The sequence below is a fragment of the Acomys russatus genome, chromosome 2 (genome assembly GCF_903995435.1).
Source record: "Acomys russatus chromosome 2, mAcoRus1.1, whole genome shotgun sequence".
Taxonomy (NCBI): domain Eukaryota; kingdom Metazoa; phylum Chordata; class Mammalia; order Rodentia; family Muridae; genus Acomys; species Acomys russatus.
The window spans coordinates 10,262,545-10,286,331 of NC_067138.1; positions in this window are offsets into that span (position 1 = coordinate 10,262,545).

Below are 23,787 nucleotides of genomic sequence, written 5' to 3' on the forward strand. Positions count from 1 at the left end.
CTTGACTTACTACCTGTCTTAAACCAGCAGGTGTGCTATCCAAGCCTAGGCTAATTGCCAAGTGGTCCTTTATTGTAAAATATCTATAAAGCATGATGTTTCAAACCTACCTTCTATTACTCTCAAAGCAGATTCTAAAAAAAAATTTTCTACAGGTAACAGTATCTAGCAAGGTATTGTTATGTCAAGCTCTTAAGTTTCTTTCATGCAGTTTCTGCTTGGGTGCTCACAGAACAAAAAACTCTATAATTGTCTCAAGCCTTTGGCCAGATGCCCTCTTTCAACATTCTCTGTGGGAAAACTTTTCCTTATATGAATTTTCTTAGGGCTGAGAAATAAAGAGAAAAAGACAGTGTTAGGAGAAAAAGCAAATTTCTAGACAAAATTACACCTGGACCAAACATAACATTTATGGGCAGTGGTGATCAGCTGGAGATCTTTGAAATTTTGTCAAGCAAAGCCTGTTCTGTATGCCTGGAAATAATGCTGGACAGTTGGAGGTCTCTGGAACTTTGCCAAGGAAAGCCTCTATGACTTATCCCCATGTCTGTGACACTAGGCTTTTTGTTATTTCTGCTGTTGTTGAGGTTCAGCTTTAGTCCTTGGTGGTCTGATAAGATACAAGGAATTGTTTCCATCTTCTTGTATCTGTTGAGGCTTGCTTTGCGACTAACTATATAGTCAATTTTGGAAAAGGTTACATGAGGTGCTGAGAAGAAGGTATATTCTTCTGTGTTTTGGTGAAAAGGTCTATAGATGTCTATTAGGGCCAGTTGATTCATGACATCTGTTAGTGTCATTATTTCTCTGTTTAGTTTCTGTTTTGTTGACCTGTCCTTTGGTGAAAGTGGGGTGTCGAAGTCTCCGACTATTAATATGTGGGGATCAATGTGTGATTTGAACTTTATCATTGTTTCTTTTACAAATGCAGGTACCCTTGATTTGATGTGTGTGTGTGTGTGTTTGTATCTCCTCAGAGTCCATTCTAGGATGCTTATCAATTGGCAAAGGCCATTCCCACACAAGAGATGGGTCCTCTTCTAGTGGACAAACATCATCTGCTTTTGCACAAGTCTGTTTGCAGTGGGAAAACACTGCACAGCCTCATAGAAGTCTATTTCACATCCCATACTAGGGATCAAAGCAAAAACACGTTTACATCCACGACATCTTGCTTCTTGGGTCTATTTGCTTGGAAAACCTTTTTCCATATTTTTACTCTGAGATAATGTCTATCTTTATTACTGAGATGTGTTTCTTGTATGTAGCAGAATGATAGGTTCTGTTTTCACATCCATTATGTTAGCTTGTGTCTTTTTATTGGGGAGTTGAGGCCATAATATTGAGAGATACTAATGACCAGTTGTTTTTAGTTCCTGTTATTTTGATGTTGGTGCTAGCAGAGTGTGTTTGACTGCTTGCCTCCTTTTGTTTTTGCAGATGTAGTGTTATTTATTTCCTGCGTTATATTGATATAGTTAGCTTCCTTTGATTGGAGTTTTCCTTCTATTGTCTTCCATAGGGCTGGATTTGTGGTTAGCTACTGTTTATACTTGGTTTTGTCATGGAATATCTTGTTTTCTCCATATATGGGAATTGAAAGTTTTGCTGGGTATAATAGTCTTGGTTGACATATGTGGTCTCTTGGTGTCTACATGGCATCTCTCCAGGCCCTCTGGCTTTCATTGTCTCTGCTGGGAAGTCAGGTGTCATTCTGATAGTTTTGCCCTAGTTTTGCCCTATATGTGACTTGGCCTTTTCCACTTGCAGCTTTTAATATTCTTTCTTTGTTCTGTACATTTGGCTATTATTTGGCAGGAGCATTCTTTTCTCACCCAATCTATTTGGAGTTCTGTATACTTCTTGTATGTTTATAGACATCTCTTTATTTAGGTTTGGGAAGGTTTTTTTTTATGATTTTGTTGAAAATATTTTCTGGGCGTTGGACCTGGGAGTCTTCTCCTTCTATTCCTTTTATTATTAGGTTTGGTCTTTTCATAGTGTCCCATATTTCTTGGATGTTTTGTGTCAGGAACTTTTTAGTTTTAACATTTTATTTGAATGATGTATCTATTACTTCAAATGTATCTTCTACACCTAAGATTCTTTCTTCCATCACTTTGTTCTGTTGATGTTGCTTGTGTCTGAAGTTCCTGTTCTCTTCCCTAGGTTTTCCATCTCCAGGATTGCCTCAGATTGTGTGTGCGGGTGTGTGTGTGTGTGTGTGTGTGTGTGTGTGTGTGTGTGTGTGTGTGTGTGTATGTGTGTGTTTTGTTTGTTTTTGCTTCTAATTCCATTTTAGATTCTCTCATTTGATTGTATTTCCCTGTGATTCTTTAAAGGATTTATTCAATTCCTTCATCTGTTTGAATGTATTTTCCTGTATTTATTTGAGGGATTTATTTTCCTCCTTTAAGGCTTCTATCATTTTCATAACCTCAAATTTAAAATCTTTATCTTGGGCTTTGGGTGTGTTAGACATGGTATGACACCTCACTAGCATGCCATTGTAGAGACGTGGCATCATGCTTAAATTTTCTTTTGGAAAAAACTTTCCTATTTATTTTTGTGTGTATGAGTGTTTGGCCTGCATCTTTATATGTATACCATGTGGATCACTGGTGTCCTCAGAGGTCAGAGAGAGAAAGAGAGTCAGATCTCCTTTAAAAAGAGTTATAGGTGTCTGTGAACAGCCATATAGATGCATTATTAACTACTGAGCTGTCTCTTCAGCTCCTTAGATTTTCATATAAGAGTTGCAGCTTTGGCACTACTTCTAATTCTGACTAGAATTACTAATATCAGAATTACTCTGTAATTAACAAACTTATTCAGCTTAGTTCTTAGGCTGACTCCTAATCCATGCAGCGTGTGTCTGAACATGGTTGTACATTAGAATCACCGGGGAGCTTTTAAACATAAGATTTCCAGGATACATCAGGATGCTGGAGAGAAGGCTCAGTGGTTTAAAAACATCTGCTGGTTTTCCAGAGGATTCAAATTCAGTTTCCAGCATGCACCTCAGGCAGCTCACAACTGACTGTAATAAGTTCAAAGCCCCTGAATGTACATTGGATAAACCCACACAGACACATTTGTAGATCAAATACATCTTTAAAAAGATTGTATCTATGGAATCTCTCCCACCACCCATGGGTGATGACTGAGACCTAGGCATTGTGGCCATTAAAAGGCAAGCACGGGCATATTAACAGTTTAAATAGTTTATTACACAAGCCCCAGTTCATGACCCAAGCTGCGCCAATCCAGCTGAGAGGGAGAAGGGGGAAAGCTTTGTAAGTTGTTTTCAGAAGCAAGGCAGAGAAAATATTTGATGGACTAAGGTGGACAGTCCCCAGCTAGAACGTAGTGCCTCTGGAGGTTGTGCTTGTTGGTGTAGTGCTGAAGTCTTCTCAGGGCCTTGTATGTGCTGGTTGGGCAAGCATTCTATCACTGAGCTGCATGCCAGGGCATGGGGGGGGGGTTCAGTTTACCTTGTTTTCTGAGTTGGTTTTGGCTTGCTTAGGTAGGAACTCAGAGATCTGGAGTTCATCTCAGCCTAATGACCTCCCAGTTACATTTTAACACCAGTCTTTAAACTTCCCAGGGGACCCTCGTATGGGGCAGCTGAGAGATACTGCAACAATGTCTCCTGAAGTTAAACATGTCAGCTTAAATGCAGTGAAAGTTCATTAAAATCAAGAATAACAAGGGTTTCCAGTATAAAATAAGTAACTGTAGGAAGAAAAGGTATCACACATGTGGGCCAGCAGGGGACCACAGTTTTAAAGAGACCCCATAGCTTTGCAAAAACATACCTCACATTCTAGTGCAGTTTGCAGAGATAATTACTCAAAATATTCAGCACGGGATGAACTTTTTGCAATCCCCCCTCTTTTTTTTAATTCATCAAGTGAGTCACCAAGTTATCTGTGTATAGATTAGCTTGTACGGGAGCCTAAAATCCTCCCTCAGCCAACTAGAATAGAACAGTTGTAATTTGTCTGCCGATACAGCGTAAATCCATCAGTCCATGAGAGCGGATGGTTTTCTATCTCCCCTGAAAAGATTTTAAACTAAATCCAAAACTGGCTGCATTTCACTTCAGAAAGATGAAATATTGTTGGCATTTAAAGGCCTGCTGGAATTTGGGGTGATGTGAACACCCTGGCATTTGGCATAATTGTGCTATTAATCTTGATCTCTTGCAATTAGTTTTTTTCCCCAGTAATTCATGCCCAGATGAGATGAGAGAGTTTGCAGTCAGATCATTCCACAGTGAGAAAAGTCACAAACGGAAGTGCTTTGTCTTCTCAGTGATCAGCTGTGCCCTGGGTGTTAGTTAAGACATAACTCCCCAGCCAGGGGCCAGGAACATAATAAGTGTGTGTGAAATGAGGCTCCCCTTTCTGGGGAGAGTGGAGAAGGCAACCTCAGCAAACTATAAATTGTCAGAGCCATTGTTGTTTGCAGAACTTACTCCAGAAAGTGTAAGAATAATTCAAAGCAGTAGAATGCCGTGTAGCCCCTCCCACTCCACTCTTGGTCCCATGGAATATGGTGAGAAACCACATACTTCCACATGGGGCCTTGTTCGTGATCACCTCAAGCAGTGAATTCAACAGGCAGAACCAGCAGCAGAGAAGTGGGGATGGGGAAGCAGAGGCAGGACAGAATGACAGAGAAAGTTTATTTTCTGAGAGAGACAGAAAGGGGCTGTATGTGGATAGAAGGGAAAGTGGAGGAAAAACCAGATGGAATAGAGGGAGGGGAAACTATGATCAGGATATAGCATACGAGTTAAAAAAACTTATGTCCAATAAAATAAAAAATATTAAAATAACAACAAGCCATACTTGTAGTCTGAGTGTGTGGATGGCACTGCTTCTTTCTTATCTGTAACATGGAAGTTTCCTGAGAACCTCACAAACAATTTTATAAACCTTGTTTGCAGTAAAAACAAAAACAAAAAAGCAAAACGTATGCCCCCTATAATTGACCCAAGAACTCTATGTGAGCTAGACAGGCACTCTAGCTGGACCCAAGCCTTCCCGAGCCCATTCTCTGGAAGCACTGCACTGTGTTAATAGGGTAGGATCTTGAAGGGCAATTATTCCATTGTATAGAAATTCGTTTTACTTCAGTATTGCTGTTATAAACCATTGTGACCAAGGCAACTTATAGCAGGAAGAGTTTATCTGGGGTCACAAGTCTAGAGGGTGAAAGTTCCTGATGGCAGAGGTAAGACATGGCTGCAGGAGCAGGGAGCCATAAGTGCAAAGCAGATTGCATTGATATCATGGAATATTTAAATATTAGAAATTTAAATCGATGGCACGAAAGGACGTGACTGCTCTTAGGTGTAGTGGAAGAGGAAGTTTATTGTAGATAAAAGGGAGATCTCAGGCAGAGGCAGAGATGTCTGGGAGAAGCCACTGTGGACGTGACCCTGAGCCATGTGAGAAGGGGAGAGAGCGCAACCAGATGCAACAGCCAAGAGGGCAAAGGATAAAAAGGGGGTGGGTAACCAAAATGTCTGTATTATATAGGGAAGAGCATCTGGGGTAAGGGAAGTCCAGCTCTTGGGCTGTAGAGTTGGGCCTAGAGGGCAGGGCAGGGCGTGCCAACCATATTCTGTAACAGGTAGGGACTGAGGGATGCTGGGAGAACCTGGCTGCCTAGTCTGCCTTAATATGTTAAATAGGCACCTTAGCCTTTTGTCTCAAGGTCTGAGACTTAACACGTGCATGCAAAGGTGAATTCAATGATAAGAAAAATGAAGGAATACTACAAAGAAACACGCATAGTTTCATTCACATTTTTGGAATAATATTCATACTATGGCTAGAGAGATGGCTCAGTGGCAAAGAGCAAGTGCTCCTGCCTGCTCCTCCAAAGTCCAGTTTCCAGTTTCCACATCACACTGTTAACAACCATCTGAAAGGTCTGACAGGCCCTTCTGGCCTTGGCTGGCACACACACAGCCACACACACACAGACACAGGCATAAATATATAAATAAACCTCCATGAAATGATTAACATGACTACCATTTGTAAATATGTACATGTAATGACTATGCCATGACAGTAAGTAAGTAAGTAAATAAGTCAGTAAGGCTTATACGCGTTAACTTATTTAAACTCAAAAATACCCTGAATGGCTCTGCTTTGTTTGTTTACACTTTTTAGACAAGGAAAAGCTGGTTTGTGCTACAAACTGCATAACTTATGCGAGACATAAACACTTTAAAGCATTCCCCAGTAATATTTTCAGTGACTGTTTTTGGGTGATGGGATTTGGAGAGACCTAATATTTTGTTATAGTTTACAAGTTTTTCAAAAATAATATTTATATAATACCAGGGCCTTATTTTTATCTCCATTTTTGAAGTACTGGGAATTGGACCCAGGCCTTTGTGTATACTAGGCAAGCACCTCACCACTAAGCTATATTCACAGGCTGTGTTTTATTTTAAGAAAAAAAAGTTATTGGTGTCTAATTAGATTTATATAGCAGGCACAAAAAATTATTAAGACCAGGTGACTGTAGCATAAAGAAAACTTGTTAAAAATCAACCATGTCCTCTTGCAAGTTACACTTCCTATACAGGTCAAGGTTTAATCGGTTTATCCAGAAACTTTTATATTACAGAAGATTAAAAGAAGACTTTCACAATTTATAATTGCTTCTTTGCACTGTAGGGCAGCAGTGCACTTGCCAGCACAGCTAACCATGGCCAGCAGACCTTCCATAGATAAACAATGTCGGCATAGCCCCACATGTTGAGCTCTGTGAAGTCAAGACCAAATGTTGCTAAAGATGTAAAAATGGACTTAGTAAAGATTAGCACCGGATTTCAGGTCCTTACAGACTGGACGACTAGGGAATTTAAAAGCCCTTTCCGTGGAAGGCAACATCCTAAAGCAAAAGCAAAACAAAACCAAAAAACAAACAAACAAGAAACCTCAAATATGTGGATTCAACTCCCTCCATCCCACAGAAACAGAGCAGACAGTTGATGTGAAAGGGACCTAAGTCATCAGCCTGGACGCAGGTACTCATCTGCTGCAGAGTTGCCAGCAGCATACTCAGCTAGGGGACTAAAGAACCCTTTGAAAAAAAAAAACAAAAACCACAGGACATTAAGGATAGAACTAAGCTTTCAAGTGCTGTTTCCTAATGGTGTCCATGGTATTTAAACCTCTATGATAAGCCAAAGTCAGAGCTAGGTTAGAGTTTTCATTATGCAGTAGAAATTCACTCCACAAAGTAAATTTGTTTCTGACTTTATACTAAAAAACTGTGCTAATGGCTCCCATTGTGAGGAGACACTGTATGGGCCCCATAATTGCTTAAATCAAGAGTGGTAAACAGGGCCAGGTGGTGATGGCCCATGCCTTTAATCCCCAGCACTTGGGAGGCAGAGGCAGGAGGCCAGCCTAGTCTACAAAGCAAGTCCAGGACAGCAGGGCTACATAAAGAAACCCTGTTTCGAACCCCTCCGCCAGAAATGAGTCTCGTAAATCGAGTCTTACCCAAGTGGCTGTGCTACCAGTCACAGCATCCCTGAGTCCCCACAACAGGCAAACGCAATGTGTAGGATGTTTAGTAAGCCACACGTTAGAGCCTGGTTGTAGAGCTGTGTGTCACTAGCCCAGTTGTCTGCTTTTCATGGCAGTAGTTGTTATAAAGCTATTTTCTTCCTGAGCTCTCTGCCCCTTGCTGAGAGTCAGCTTTTACAAATAGCTGTAAATCAAGGAAATAAGTCTGAGCAACATGGAAAATTATTCCGAACAATGCATAATATTATGGCAAGCCACCAAAACGGATGTGCCAATGCCAAAAGGAAGTCATTTGGCTCTAAACTCTAATGACAAGAATGTTAGTTCACAATGTCCAATCAAGGCACGTTAAATGATGGATTCCCAGGAATACTCTCTAAATACAGCTAAGGTCACAGAAAGTAATGATTTTTATCATCACTAGATCAAATCCTAGTTGGCAGAATACATGTTTTTTTTTTATTTTTTGTTTTCTTTTGGGCTTTTTGTTTGTTTGTTTGTTTTTTGTTTTTGTTTTCTTGCTTTTTGTTTTTACAAAATGAGCTTCCCTACCATGCAGGTTGAAAGTCATGGCAGCACAAACATGCTCTAAGTTAGGCCGCAATTTCTTCTGTTTCTCTTGTACTAGATACATTCCCTAAGAAAGCTGGTCAGCCAAAGGCAAAGCCTGTTGGCTCTCAGTGGGAAGGCTTCTTAACCGTCACTGCCATTCTGCAGTCATCACTCCAGTCAGGGTATCAGCAAGAAAGTCAGGAGACAGGAAGGCTCAGGCCTAGCACTCTCAGCTATGACACCTCTTTCCTCAGCCCCATTCTCCTCCACTCACTGGCACTCAAGGTGGCCTTAGGACCAGCAGGTCAGACATCACCTAAGAGATTTAGGAACTCATACCCTCAGGCCCCGCTGGCATCTGTTCTGCCCTGAAAAAATAATCCTCCGGGTGACTCACAAACACGTCGGTGCCCAGGATCTCCTTCTGAAGAGCTGTTTTATCCAGCAACAAGTAGACACACTGAAGGCATTGAACCTCTTTACTATTTTATTTCTGCATTTTCAAATCATCCAAGAAGTATACAATCTAGAATCATTATGTTTTTCCCATGCCAGAGCAAAACAATAACAGCCGACATCTGTTGGACCAATTATGATTCACCATATGATGTCATAATCATTTCCAGTTGATATTGTGTGTGTGTGTGTGTGTGTGTGTGTGTGATGTGTGTGGAAGCTGGAGCAACCTTGGCTGTTGTCCCTCAGATATTTTTGAGGTGGGTTCTCTCACTGGGCTGAGGGCAACCCAGTAGGCCAGGCTGGGTGACCAGTGGGACCTGGAAAGTCTCCTCTCTCCAACCCCTTCCCCACAATGAGACTAGGTTGCATGCCAGGAGAGCTGTGTTAGTTTGTTCATTTGTTGGTTTACATCCTGATCATAGCCCTCTCACTCCTCTCCTCCAGGTCCCATCCTCCCTTCCTCTTCCTCCTCTACCCCCTTCCCTATTCCAAAGAAAAGGGGAGACCTCCCCCCCACAACCTACTCCAGCACATCAAATCGCATTAGGACTGAGTGTGTCCTCTTCCCCCTGTGGGCTGATGAGGCAGCCTTTCCTGGGGGAGGTGACCGAAAAGCAGGTCAGAGACAGCCCCCAGAGCCGAGTGATCATACTCGGTGTAATATCCAGGCTCTCCCATGTTCGTGGCAAGCACTGTGTAGACTAAGCCATCTCACCATTCAGTGTCTCTCCCAGCCCAAGGTATGTTGCTGAGAGGGCTTGAACTCGCCATACCCTGCCAATGCTTTTCAGGTGCTCTGATTACTGGTGTGGTCTACAATTTCTATTTCACAAGTTGTGATGATTGATGGAAGGTAAGACAACATCCCAGATCACACACCGTTAGTCTTCTAAGTCCAAGCATAATGCTCCCTTGCTACTGCTCCGTTAACGGTGGATGTCTGAGACGAGGAGGAGACCCATAAGCAGACTGAGGACATGAGGAGAGGATGAGCAATGCGCTTTGTAACCACTGTATCCTGGACTCCAAAGTCACACAGGAGGTCTATGAGATAGTTTTACAGATGCTCAGCCTCTTCCTGACTTGGAGCTAAATATACTCATGAGTTAGAAAGAGAGGAGAACAAGGTGTTCAGGTACCAAGTCACTTCCTGCCCCCACAGAACCATCGCAGGCATGGCTCAGAGTCACAGAGTCAAGCTGGAGTCCTTCCATTGGTTGCGTGGAAATTTCCAGAACCTTTGATCACCTTTTCTATATGTGTCACCTCAGCCAGTCCAACCACCATGTTTCCCTACTCTATTTCCTTCCTGGCAAAAGTTGCACTTGATGTACGCATAGTTGTGCACTTGTGTGGTTCTCTCCGAGCCTATGCCAGGTATGAGTTTCCACTTCAGAAAATTCCGCTTTTTTGTTGGAGATTTCCTCTTGAAAAAACTATGGGCAAGTTCTTGCTATAAGTCCTTTGCCTAAGCCATGGTTATTGACCTTGGTGTTCTGAAGATATATGTCCCTTGTGTATGGAACTTCCCAGGGGACACAGGACTGGAGCTTTGTGCCCTAGCTTCTGTTACAAAACAAATCTTTACAGGCTTTCACAATTTTTGAATAAAAGGTGATTTGGTTTTGAGGTGCTATGAGTAGGTTTGGAATGCAAACCTTCCTGATATGATTCCCCAAGTGTGTTCCCCAATATTTGAAGAAAAGACCAGAACACAAAATGAGAAGTGAAGACTCCATATTATAAGCATCTGTCCCACAAGCGAAGCGATTTAGTGAAAGCACAGAAAAACAATGCCACAGTGAGACCTTAGCATAATAACATTTCCAGATGTGGAAGACTAGCCCCATATCCTGGCATTGGGACTGGAAGGCAGCCCGTTCCCAAGGTGCTTTCTGCATACCACAGCTTTGGTTATGATTGGTTAATCCTTCTCATTTTAAAGAAAACACATTCATCTGAATGGAAGAGAGACAGTGTGTCTGCAAAATTAAAGTGAGATGTCTCACTCCTAAGAACACTCAATTAAAAACTGGTCATATGAAGGATTTCCTGAATAAACTTAACATCATTTTCGGGTACTTTGTACTGTATGCATTTCATAATGCATAATTTATCCTATTCATGTCTGCTGTCTAGAACATAGGTGAGCATGTGATATCATATGGATGAGGGCAATAGTCTTAGGATAGAAGAGCAGTGGAGAAAAGCTCTCAGCTGACTTACATCAAGGAAAGCCACTTGGCTTTGACTTGGATAGGAAAGTGACATAAAGCTACTGTTTCTTCCACTGTCGTTGCAGCTGCCAAGTCTACATACCACATAGGATGCCTACAAAGAATTCCACATCCTTTAAGACAGTGAGATGGGCATGATAAATGCAATTGTCTCCCAAATGCTGACAATCGCTGGAATCTATCTAAAGGTGGAAGGAAGAACTGATTCCACAAAATTGCCCTTTAATCTCCATGTGCTATCCTAATAATAAAAATAAAAGGATCGTGATGATGATGATGATGATGATGATGATGATTGATGCAAAGAAGAAGGAGAGGAGGAGAATGAGGAGAATAATTTTATGGACTTCACAAAGTTCTCAACAATGTAATATAGTTACAATTCAAATTGATCTTTTCCATAACCTTTGTCTCTATCCGGGATATGGACTAACTGAATCCATGTTGAGTGTGAGAAAGTTCCAATATAGTCCCAGAGCAGTGACATTATAAGGATTACATTTTTATCTAGAGATTCGAATTAATGTTGCAACCAACACGTCAGTACCTTCCCTTAGCAGGAGGGGTGGGGCATGACTCTGGTCAGTGAGTCTTGTGCAGAGAAGAAGAGATGCCTGAGAATCCTGGGTTTTTCATTTAATTGTCATTGTGTAAGCCTTCACAGTTCACTTTGCTCTTATGAATGGCAGCATGCGATATGTGAAATAGTAGCTACATTTTTACTGACTCTGTGTGGTAATTTGAATGTAATTGGATCCCACGAGCATAGTGGGTGGCATTATTAGGATGCTGGCCTTGTTGGAGTAGGTGTGGCCTTGTTGGAGTAGGTGTGGCCTTGTTGGAGGAAGTGTGACTCACTCTCTTCCTGTTGCCTGAGAATCCAGATGTCCCAGCTACCTCTCTAGTGTCATGTCTGACTGCACGCCACATGCTTCCCACCATGATGATAATGGACTAAACCTCTGAACTGTAAGCTCGCCCCAGTGTTTCCTTTATAAGAATTGCTGTGGTCATGGTGTCTTTTCACAGCAACAAAACCCTAAATAAGACACTTCAGTCCCTGAGGGACTAAAATTAATAAACACGAAACCAAAACATAATGACATGTGTCCTTAAGGAGAAATTTCTCTCAGTATTTAAGGCACTATTTTTATGGAGGGTATTTGGTATGTCAGCATAATCTATTAACTTGATAGATATAAAATTAGCTATATATAGGAGTTGGAGAGGGCTCAGGGTTCAAAGGCTTGGATGCTCTTCTGGAGGACCTGGGTTCAATTTCTAGCAATTATGTGGTAGTTCACAGCCATCTGTATCTCCAGTGCCAGATGACCTAATCTTTCCTCTGGCCTCCACAGGCACCAGGCATGTACATGACGCACAGACATACACACAGCAAACTACCCTGGGTTGGTTAGTTTAAAGTCAACTTGACATAAGCTGAAGTCATTTGGAAAGGGAGAACTCTCCACTGAGAAACCGCCTCCATAAGATTTGCCCATACACAAGTCTAGAGTGCATTTTCTTGATTACTTCTTGATGTAGGTGGGCCCAACTCACTGGAGATGGTACAAACCCTGTGCATGGGATCTTGGCTAGTGTGAGAAAGCTGGTCGAGCAGGCTGGTAAACAGCACTCCTTCATAGCCTGGCCTTCAGTTCCTACCTCCAGGTTTCTGAGTTGAGTCCTTGCTCTTACTTTCTTCAGAGATGGACTGTTCCCAGGAAGTGTGACATGAAATAAATCCATTTCTCTCCAAGTTGCTTTTGGTCATGGTGTTTTATCAGCAATGGAAACCCTAACTAAGGCAGGCCCACGTTTAATAAATAAAATGTAAAAATAATCTTAAAAGTTGCTATATACATATATAAATAAGGTTCTGCATAAAACTGTAATATGTGGCATTGGTTTGTGAACCAGTAGCATTTAGAGAAGAAAGTGGTATTTACGGCTTTCAAAGATGACAGTATGTGCTTTTTGGTGGCAAAATAGTAAATCCGTACCTGAAACATTCTGTAAATAGGTAGCATATTTAAGAAACTCAAAGTCTTAAGAAGAGGTTGGAAATTCATACTAATAGGAGGAGCCCCTTGCTTTGGGCAATATTAGATAAGGCCCTGGAACCAAGTCTCCTAGTGACTGTCCCCAGGTGAGACCTGTCAGCCTATACTGATATGCATACCTTTGCTATCTTGTACCAACATTGCTCTGCAATGTTGTCCCCAGAGCAAACTCAAGCCTATGGCAAGGAGACAGTAGTTCATTCAAACTGCACACATGAAAAGGTTAGAAGAGGTTTCATGTGTTTGTTTTACAGTTATTAAAGGCAAAGTTAAACACCAAACCATCTATTTGTGCCACTGTGGATTAATGTGGACCCTTTTTGGATTCTTCAGCTAATGAAATCTGTCTGCCTTAAGTCCTGTCAAAATTTACATAAATGTAGACCAAATGGACTTTGGTCCATAAAGATTGTCTTTGGATGAGCTGAGACTTGCCGAGGAAAACAAAAACAGCAGGTCATGGTCTAATGTCCAACTTTAGGGAGAAGGAAAAAACAGGACACTCCTATGACATACAGGAAACACATGCTCATTAAGTCTTCAGAAATGAGCATCTGAAAACAGGCAAGGTGAAATCTTGGGTGACTCCCAACAGCGATCCCAACTAGTGGAAGTCTGACTCCCAAGAAACAAGTTAACAGTCAAAACCAAATGTAAGTCTTGCACCTGAGTTGCAGCACCTCAGACTCTGCTGGATGATATGGAAGAGACTGTGTCTCTCTCTGTGTTTTCATGTTTTGCCATCTGGTGGGTAAAGCCGCAATAAAAGGTCAGAGAAGAAGCAGAGTTGTGCTGCAGGGCAATGGAGTGGATCCAGGAGATCAGAGGGATGCTTTGAGACTGACCCTGTCTGTCAGTTTTTTGCATCAAATGTATGTTTCTCATGAGAAGAGTTAGCAGGGACTCAACTCAGAAACCTGGAGGTAGGAACTGAAGCCCAGGCTATGGCTCTTCTGGAGGACCTGGGTTCAATTTCTAGCAACTATGTGGTAGTTCACAGCCATCTGTCTCTCCAGTGCCAGATGATCTAATCTTTCCTCTGGCCTCCACAGGCACCAGGCATGTACATGACGCACAGACAAACATACAGCAAACCACCCTGTGTTGATTAGGTAAAAGTCAACTTGACATAAACTGAAGTCATTTAGTCAAAATCATCAATGTAGAAAAATTTGATACCAACTTAGCCTTATTACTGCAAAGCCTTTATTTCTTTTATAAGCTCATTCTCCTGAAATACCTGGGACCAAATTACTCTTTTTATTCATCTATTGACATGTCATATGCGATGCTCAGTGAGGATCCTAAGAGCCTCACAGTGACCCAGGTGCATCAGTTGTCTTCAGGAGCACACAGGGTTGTCAGGAGAACCAAATATGGTATATTTGGAAATTTTAAGATACCAGATAGAAATCAGTCGTTTTTCCTATGTTTTGAAGCCACAGGCTTTATGGTTGCTTTTCATTGTTTGGCCTCAGACTTTGCACAGCCTTGGACATCCTTTGAAGCCTTGTGCTGCAGGTTTGTAACGTACGTTCTTGCCTGATGTTGTCTCAGCTGTAGGACTGCTGGCTTGTTTAGTGCATGCTTTCACACCATGCCTCCATGACCTCATTTAAACAAACCAGCAGCAGTAGTAACGATAACTGGCACTTTGTACCAAACCCGCCACATCACCATGCCACCCTGGGTAGATCCAGACTTCAAGGTGGATCCTAGAGCAGGCTGAAACACTGACCCAGACAGTTGCATAGACAGCCCAAGAAGCCTGGAAACAAGCTTGTCACCATAACTGGCAGCTCAATTACTTACTGGATGCTCGTTTGACTCAGAGAGAAAGGGTTTTTCTTGCCAAAGACAGACTACGATGAAAAATAGGCTGGTTACCTACATCAGCATGTGTGTGGATGCCACTGTAACACCATAAGACCATGAGCAATGAAGAAAATATGACAGAACTAAAGAAACAAAGCAAAGAACCAGTAAATGACACTACAGAAATGGCTATCTATCTACTCCGTGGCACATAATTCAGAGAATCCTCTTAGGCAAGCTGAGTGAGTTAGTAGTTACACACCCTGTGTGTGCTTTCACAGTGCGAAGGTGTATCCAAACGTGACACCATGTACTGCAAATACAGACGGTCTTTATTTGTTCTCTTTCTTAACAAAAGGACTTGAGCAAAAGAAATAACCTTTTAAATGTCTTTGGTTTCTTTATCAAGCTACTCGTCAAAGTATATAATACAGCAAGCAGATTTTCTGAGTAAAATTGGTTTTCTTTCTAAGCTTGATATTATGCTGTTTACTTTCTATTATCAATATATGATGCACAAAAATCTCTGTATTTGATTTTGCATATATAGAAAAAATTACTAGTAATTATTTATCATAATGAAATTTACATGAACTAAATAATGGTTCTATCCTAAAATTTTATACTGTTCTTTAAATAAAGATAATAAATTTCTGGTGTCTTGTGGCCAGAGATTTTATAAACATAACTTTCACAGCTTCACTCAGATTATTTTTACATTTAGCTTTTTTTAAAAGATAGAACGATCCATAAGAATACCATAGTGGGAATTTGAAAACCATACTGCTGTGGAGGAAGGCAGTGGGAGGGCTACAAGGTCAGGAATTCCTATCTGTGTACTACCAATCTTTAAATAATTAAAACCAACGTGAAGAAACAAGTCTGGGAATTAAGGTGCCAGGAATCTCTGTGCCTCCCTCTTGCATTAGTGCTAGGAGTTAGAAGAAAGACTGTTTGAGCTGGCACAGAAGACGGAGTAGAAATTTGCACTGCACCAAGAGGTCTCCCCACAGTCTCAGTACAGCATCCTAACCCCATCATCTTCAGAGAGAAGGAAGGATGCTTCCCTAATGTTTCTGGTCAACTTCTATTCCTCTTTATGCCTCGGAATGGTACATGCTCCGTCAACCAGGCAGGAAATCCCTGCCTGGGCAATCAGTTAAGCTAATTAGCATCGATACAAAGCTAATTATCACTTTGCTCTCTGTAGGTCTGCACCAGATGACGTCAAAAACTGTTGATTATAAGCTGGACCTTCATTCTTCCCCTCCCCCTCAGGACATAGGCACTCTTGCAGAACTTTAAATCTAGGACGCCTCTTAACTCAATGCCCGTTCCTTTTACAGAATGAAGAAGGCATGCAGGTCCATAAGTATGCGCGCGCGTGCACACACACACACACACACACACACACACACACACACACACACACACACACACACCCCAACGCCTCAGCCTTCTTAGTGCTCCTTCAGCACCTATATGGGCCTCACTAATGCAGATAAATCTCCTAAAGTACCCAACCCCCAGTCATTTTCACTGTATGCACTGAACAGACTGGGCTGAGAAGACAAATAGCTGCTTCTGTTCCTTTCCTCTTTTACGTTCTTGTTAGCTAAACCATTTGAACGGACTGTCAGGGCGGAGGCCACACCTGATAACACACAGGAAGAAATTGTCATTTCTGGAATCTTTCCATGACCTAAGGCATAGTGCAGAACTCAGCAGCTGGTCCTTGGCCAGCGTTAATCTAAAAGGAACCTCAAGCTTAGAAATGCTTTTTTTCTGGAGTAAATAATGCTGTGCAACTTCTTCACTGCATCCTATAGGTCTCAGATTTCATTTCCCAGGAGCAAGTATGCACGAGCCATCTTTCATCCTACAAAGAAACTATGCAAAACAGTTTTGTTGTTGTTGTTGTTTCTTTGTTTAGTTTTGGTTTTTCTTTGTTTTTTTTTTTTTTTCTTTTTTTTTTTTTTTGGTTGGTTGGTCTTTGGGTTTTGGTGGGGTGTTTTGTTTTGTTTTGTTTAGATTGAAGTAGTCCTCTCTCCACTCCAAAATCTATTTTTCTTTCTAAGGCAATCATCAGGACCGCCCTGGCCAGCCCCTGCAGCTGCCCTCAATCATGTCTGCTTCCTCTTAGAAAGTGTTCCTTTATAACTGGTTGGGGGCAAGTACACACACAGATAATTCACCCATCTGCCTTTTGCTTGGTGTCAGTGTCAAGGATACATTTGGTGGAAGACACTTAAGGGGAGGTGAGAATTCTGACATTTTGAAATCTACTTAGCAGCCCATATGTCAGGTGAGGGCTGCCCTTGCCAACTTTGTGAAGCATCTCACAACATGAAGGAGAGAGGTCCCAAGTGGTGTCTGGATTGTTCCATTTCCATGTTTCTGACAGGAATAAACCAAGGCTACAGAGGGAGGTCAGGGTACTTTTCCCCCTATGGTTTCAAGGAAATGAATGTATGTTGTCTTCCTCTAGTGAGATAGGCATCCACTTCCTATGCTTTATTAAATGCATTTAAGTCATGAGCTTCCTTCTATTTATTTCCCTTTCCCCCTTTAGTAGCACCACTAGTCAGCTTCTCAAATTCCCTTTGATAAGGATCCCACCTCTCACTCTGTCTTCTGAAGAGCCAGGCACAGCTCCTTCAATATACCGCCACTCTTTCACAGCTCCAATTATTCCTTGACCACGGTACAGGCCATTTTTCAAAAGGTAAGGTAACAAAACCTTGGTTTGTTTTCCAAGGTTTTGGGGGAAAAACACATCCTGTGTCACGCAAACCCCTGGCATGTCTCCCTAGCCACTTGCCAGAGTCATCACACCGCGGCGGTTGACCTCCCGTGTCCACTTTGTCTAAGTGGACAAAGAACAATTAAGGGTCCCGCAGCTGCAGAGTCAACACCTTCCCAAGGGTTCTTGTTATTGTTTGAAACTAGTGAAAGGAAAAAATGGAGCACCACATGAGGTAAAGTTCATCAGGGCAGGTGGGAGGCTTGGAAAGAAACTAGGACAAAAAAAAAAAAAAAAAAAAAAAAAAACCAAAACAAAAACAAAAAAACACTGCAGGATGTTCAGTGCTGTTCTGAAATCACTCACCCTTTCTGTGCATTGACATAAGCTTCAAAACGACCGCGGCTTCATAACTCTCCACCTCCGTTCTCCCTTCTCTTTCTAACCACAGCCACTCCCCTCCAGTCCGCTTCTTCTTTGCTCTCTATTTCTTAGCCATGCTGTCTAATCTAGTCTAAGCATTCTCTGAATTTTTTTTCACTTCATCAGGAAAACACAGACCATTAGGCAAGTAGTTGCTAAGTTACCTCTTATCTTCTTATGGGCGTCCAAAGACCAACTTTCACACACACACACACACACACACACACACACACACACACAAAACCTAAAGGAAAAAGGAATTGCAAATATGTTCACCCAGGCCTGCCTGCTGAAGGTTATTCATCTGCCAGCATGTGGAAGTATTAAATTGCTTTTGCTGATTTAAGATAAATTGATAAATAATTGTGATTACAAAATCATGTTTACTTCTCTCTCTCTCTCTCTCTCTCTCTCTCTCTCTCTCTCTCTCTCTCTCTCTCACTCACTTTATTTTCTTGGTGGCATAAAAAAAAAATAGCTTTAAGAAAACTGTCAACTTCCAGATTTCAAGACTCATCCCTGGTTCTGGTGAACTGGATTAACTTCATGATGCTGTTGTTGCCTTGGGTGCTTGCTTGGATCCTGATCTCCTAGGCTACGGGAGTACAGGAGAGTACCACTATGCCCAGATAATTTCATGTTGTTATTGACTACATTTATGATTTTCTTTAGACTTCCCAGGAATTGTTATTAGGTCTACAAATAAAACAATTTATTTTCCTATCTAGTTTATATCTTCCAGTCAACAGTTTGTTATATAACTATTAGTCCTAATAAGCAATACAAAAACACACTTTGTTTTTTGAATCTTATTTTAGTTATGTGTGAAAGGAAAAGTATCAGCTCGGGACCCCAGCCAAGTATTCAGCACAATGGAGATTTATTTACCCCAGAGAAACAAGGCAGAGAGAATAAGAGATGGGAGATGGAGGGTGAGTGAGAAGGGCGTGGGGGAGCAAGGGAGAGGGAGGAGGAGTATTTGGCACACAGGAAAATGGCAGTCAGCCTCAGGAGGAGGAAGTGGCTAAATAAGGGAACAGACCTTGGTGGTGGCTAGCTTTAGGGATGTATTCTAATGACTTTTTAGCAAGGCAGAAAGGGTGGGAGAGAGGCAAGATCTGCCTGAGCAGTGCTCACCACACTCGAGCTAGCCAGAGTCCTTTCAGTGTGTGTGCTCTGAGTGGGAGTGTGTGGGCACGCGTGCACTGCCTGAGGATTCTGGAGTCCAGGGATGACTTTGAACTGGATTTACAGGTGGTTTTATCCTGCTTGATGTCAGCACCTGGAACCCAAACTCAGTACTCTGGAGGAACCCTTACACAATCTTCACGACTTAGTCACAACTCCCCAGTTACATACGTTCTATATATCAATATACATAAACATATTTGAGCGAATCTGCCAGCAATAGAAATGCTGCTGAAGATTTACTGATGTTGTCCTAAGGCTATTTATGAATGACCTCCAAGCCTGGCATCACCTGGTGAAGCATTCAACTGAAACGTAGGGACTCCGTGAGAAGTCATCCGGCCTACAGATCCTATCACTTTCCTTCTTCAATCCGATTCATAGATTTTTCTGGGGAGAGTGAAATCTAGAAGTCGGAGGCAAGTTTTCCAAGTATGCACCCTGGAGACCTACAAACCAAATCAGGAAATCCACCTTTTAAAAAAAAATGGCCGTTATCTGCAACAAAAGGAAATACTTCCATGGAGCCAATGTGATAAAGATTTCTGCCAATATCTGAAGTAATTTCCTTCAACCCTGTAGCTGGTTGAACAATTTGTTTCGTTCTTTCTCCTCCCCACCCCACCCACAGGCTTGAATCCTCGCCAGGGGAGGGGTTTTCTCAGCACCAGAAGTGGACTGGACCCATTGCTCTTTGGTTCCCTATTGTCTCCCAGAAGTGTTCCCAGAAAGCAGAGCATCTAAGGAGTATCCTAGGGAAAGAGCTGGGAAGAGCGGGCCGTGAGCAGAGGCCGGTGTGCCTGAATGACACGGAGAACCCACTGCCCGTGCCTGAACCACCAACCAGGGTCATTCTAGGGTCTTGGGGAATTTTATAGTTCATAAATTTAATCTTGTGATTGGGGCTGTTCCTAGAGAGAGGGAGTGGGAGGTGAGCAAAGGGACAGAAGAAATGACCTGAGTCAGGACAGCAAGGGTGAGCTGGATAGACCAAGGAAGACATGTCCTTCTTAGGGGAGCCCCCACTAGACAACCATGGAGGCTGGTGTGTGTGTGTGTATGAGCCCCATCAGGGCTACGAAGCACTTCCCTCCTTTGCTGGGGCACACTGACCTCAAGCATCTAGTCCCTCGATGCCATCTGTCCTTGGAGAGAAAGGAACAGCCAAGATTCTACAGCTCCCTTCTGCTTGAGAAGATCTTTCAATCATATATTTTTCGACTTCAGTTGCTCAGTCTTGGTTTATTGCAGATTTCAGGATCACAATTGAACTCAGTTACTGCAAGGCATAAATCAAACTAGCAATGGAATTTAATGCTTATATTTAGGGACAGTCAGGAAATAACTTCCTGTCAACGAAGAAATAAACAATGGAAGTACTTGGAAAGGTGAAACAGAAGGGTCAAGAGTGCGGGGCAAGCTAGGCTCCAGGAAAAAAACCTTGTTTTTTTCCAAAAATCAGAGGAGAGGAAAAGGAAGGAGAGGAGAAAAAAATGAGACAAGATCAACCACAGCTTGTTTTGAGTCACTGTTTCTAGAACTACAGTAAACGACTAATTTAAACATACAATTTGAAGAGAAGTTATAGGAAATTCCAAGGTGACTTTTATAAAGTGGAGAATAACCAACAAGAACAGTTTAGAGATTATGGGATCTATAACCTGTACTGACACTGTGTGTAGATAAAGAACAGCATTTAATAACCAAAATCCTTGCCGGGCGTGGTAGTGCATGCTTTTAATCCCAGTACTCCAGAGGCAGAGGGGGGCAGATCTCTGTGAGTTCGAGGCCAGCCTGGTTTACAAAAAGAGTACAGGACAGGCAGGGCCATTACACAGAGAGAACCCTTCTGGAAAAACTGGAGTCCTCAGAGGATGGTGAATGATGTCACCTCCGTGAGCAGATTGCACACACACACTTGCTCAAACACACACGACGTAGGTGATAAAATTTTCAAGAGCACTGCTAGCACTCTCAGACGGTCCCGTAACTTCCCCTCGTGCTGCCTTGAGAGTTTTGCAAATAGTAAATAGTAAATTACAAACAGTGAATATTTTACAAATAGATCAAATAGGTCTCTGGGTGGCCTGGCCCTGACTATAAGCTTTCAGTTCCCATGGTCCCTATATTCTACTTCTTGTAGCCACTAGAAACCCTGATTTGCTTTCTTGGCAACTATAATTACTTTAACCTTTTCCAGGATGCCTTTTAAAAATAATTCTTTCAAGACTGGGGAGGTGGGTCAGTTGGTGAGGTGCTTGCTGTGAAAGTAGAAGCTGGGCCTGGAGAGATGGCTCAGAGTTTAACAGCGCTGACTGCTCTTCCAGAGGTCCTGAATTCAATTCCTAGCAACCACATGGTGGCTCACAACCATCTATACTGTGATCTGATGCCCTCTTCTGGCCTGCAGGTGCACATGCAGGCAGAACACTGTTTACATAATAAATAAATAAATCTTACCAAAAGAAAAAAAAAAAAAGAAAAAAGAAAAGAAAGTAGACGCTCCTGAGTTCAGATCCTAGACTCTTAAAACTAGGTGTGGCAATGCACATGGTACTCCTAGCACCCACCTGGGGCTCACTGCCCACTGAGTCCAGCCAATCAGGAATCTTCATACTTAGAAAAAAAAAAAAAAGAATTAAAATAAAATAAAAGAAGGTATGCTAAGCAGGGAGAAAATCCTGGCCGAAGCACCAGAATCAGAGGGTTCAACAGGGAGCCACTGAGCATGGGCAGAAACACTCTCTACGGTGTGCTTTCCTTCTGGAATGTTGCCAGGGGTTTCTCCTGCTTCTGTGGCATTTAATTTCTGGAAGGAACCTATCAAAGGTTAAGTAAAATTGCCTGGGGTTGAGCTGGCAAGATGGCTCAGTGGGTAAAGTCACCTGCTGCCAAGTCTGACGGCCAGGATTTGATCCTGTGGATCATGTGATGGAAGAAACAATCTGAGTCCCTCTGACCTTTACGAGAGTGCCTTCTGACCTTTACGAGAGTGCCCAAGCACATGCACACACATGCACACATGCATACATATATGTACACATACACAAAATAAATATGTAAACATTTTGAGAAGAAAGGTAGATAGCATATAAAGAAGAAAACTCTGCCTTCACTCTGACCTTCACAGGCGCGCTTACACACACGCACACTCATACATACAGGAGGGCACACCCCAGAACACAAACACATATACACAACACAAAAGTAATAATTTTTTATAATTCTTGTTATATTACTGTAGGAAACTTTAGGGAACCCCACATATATTTTTGGAGGAATTGGAGCTCTCATTTTGGTCTCTTAGTCTCATTAATAAAGAATTTTAAATTAGACTTATAAAGACAATTTAAAAAACACACCTGAGGACATTTTTTTTAACTTTAAGGGAAAACAAGAGGGTAGGCAAACTATAAATCTTGACAACTGCTGGAGGGAGGCAGAAAAGAGGAAGGAAAGAAATCATGCTGTTTGTAGAAAGCCACATGACGAACGGGAGCAGTTACGGAAAAAGAGTGTCAGAGAAAGCAGGAGTAGGGTTTGGGGAAAGAGATAAAAAGAAGAAAATGAAAAAAAAAAAAAAAAAAAAAAAAAAAAAAAAAAAAAGCTTTTTCTGAGTAACCCAGAAAAGCAAGCCAGCTTAGCAGACTACATACAGTGCCTTTGAGAGTGACTGCTCTGAGAAGGGACCTCTCAGAAGGCAAAGCACATCTTGTCTTTAACATGGCTTTTGGTGAGTTGGGCCTCTTGGGTAGTGGTCTCTGGTCTGGGCGACGGACAGGCTGAGCTGGGTAACTGTTCCCAGAGATGATGGTGGTATGCAGTCTTTAGGGAAGATCCGCATGTCCTGTATCTTGCCAGGCCACAGTTAAATCCTACACTTATGACCAGAAAAAAACAAAACAAAACCAAGTTTCCTTCAGTGGGTCTCAACAGAGCCCTGATAGCCATCCTCAATGGCCTCCAAAGCTACCGTACCAACATAACACAGTGGTTATTTCCTATAAAAATAGAATTTTAAACCATGTAGTATATATGGAGTTGGCAGGTATTTATAGATACAGTTTAGACAATCATTTTAATGCAGCGTCGACACAAGTTAGACATCCCTCGAACATTCAACCCACCCCAGAAATGAACGAACGCCACACTGAATGTTTAATCACCCCCTGTCTTTCTTTATAAATTTGTCACTATTGTATGTATCCCTTAACATTCAGTGTCTATACTTTTTATTCTTCAGCTGGCATCTGCTTTTTTCCCCTCCCAGTCTGATTCTCAGGTCTCTTCACATTAGCACATGTAGCCGAGGCTAGCTCAGCTTGCAGTGTGAACTCAGCTGTTTGGATGGGTGTTTGGCTGCACTCCAGAGTTTTTGCTCACAGCAGTGCTGCTGAATTCATTACATAGACCTCGCTGGCCTCAAAGTTACAGAGATCCTCTTGCCTCTGCCTCCCAAGTGCTGGGATTAAAGGCACATGTCACCAGGTCTGGCACAAAAATTTTTTTTAAATTAAAGTACAACAAAAGTCATACAGAAAGTACATGTGTTTGTATGATGTGCAGACACTCCACACAACATGAGCCTCTTACCTAAGCAGCACCCACACCAAGAAACAGTATTCCCACCCAGGCTATTTCTTTAGACTCGGAGTCCTTCCAGCTCTCCAGGAAAATCACCACCTCGGTCACCAAGAACACCCTTACACTCTCATGCTTTGGATGTCTTTGTAAGCAGCCCC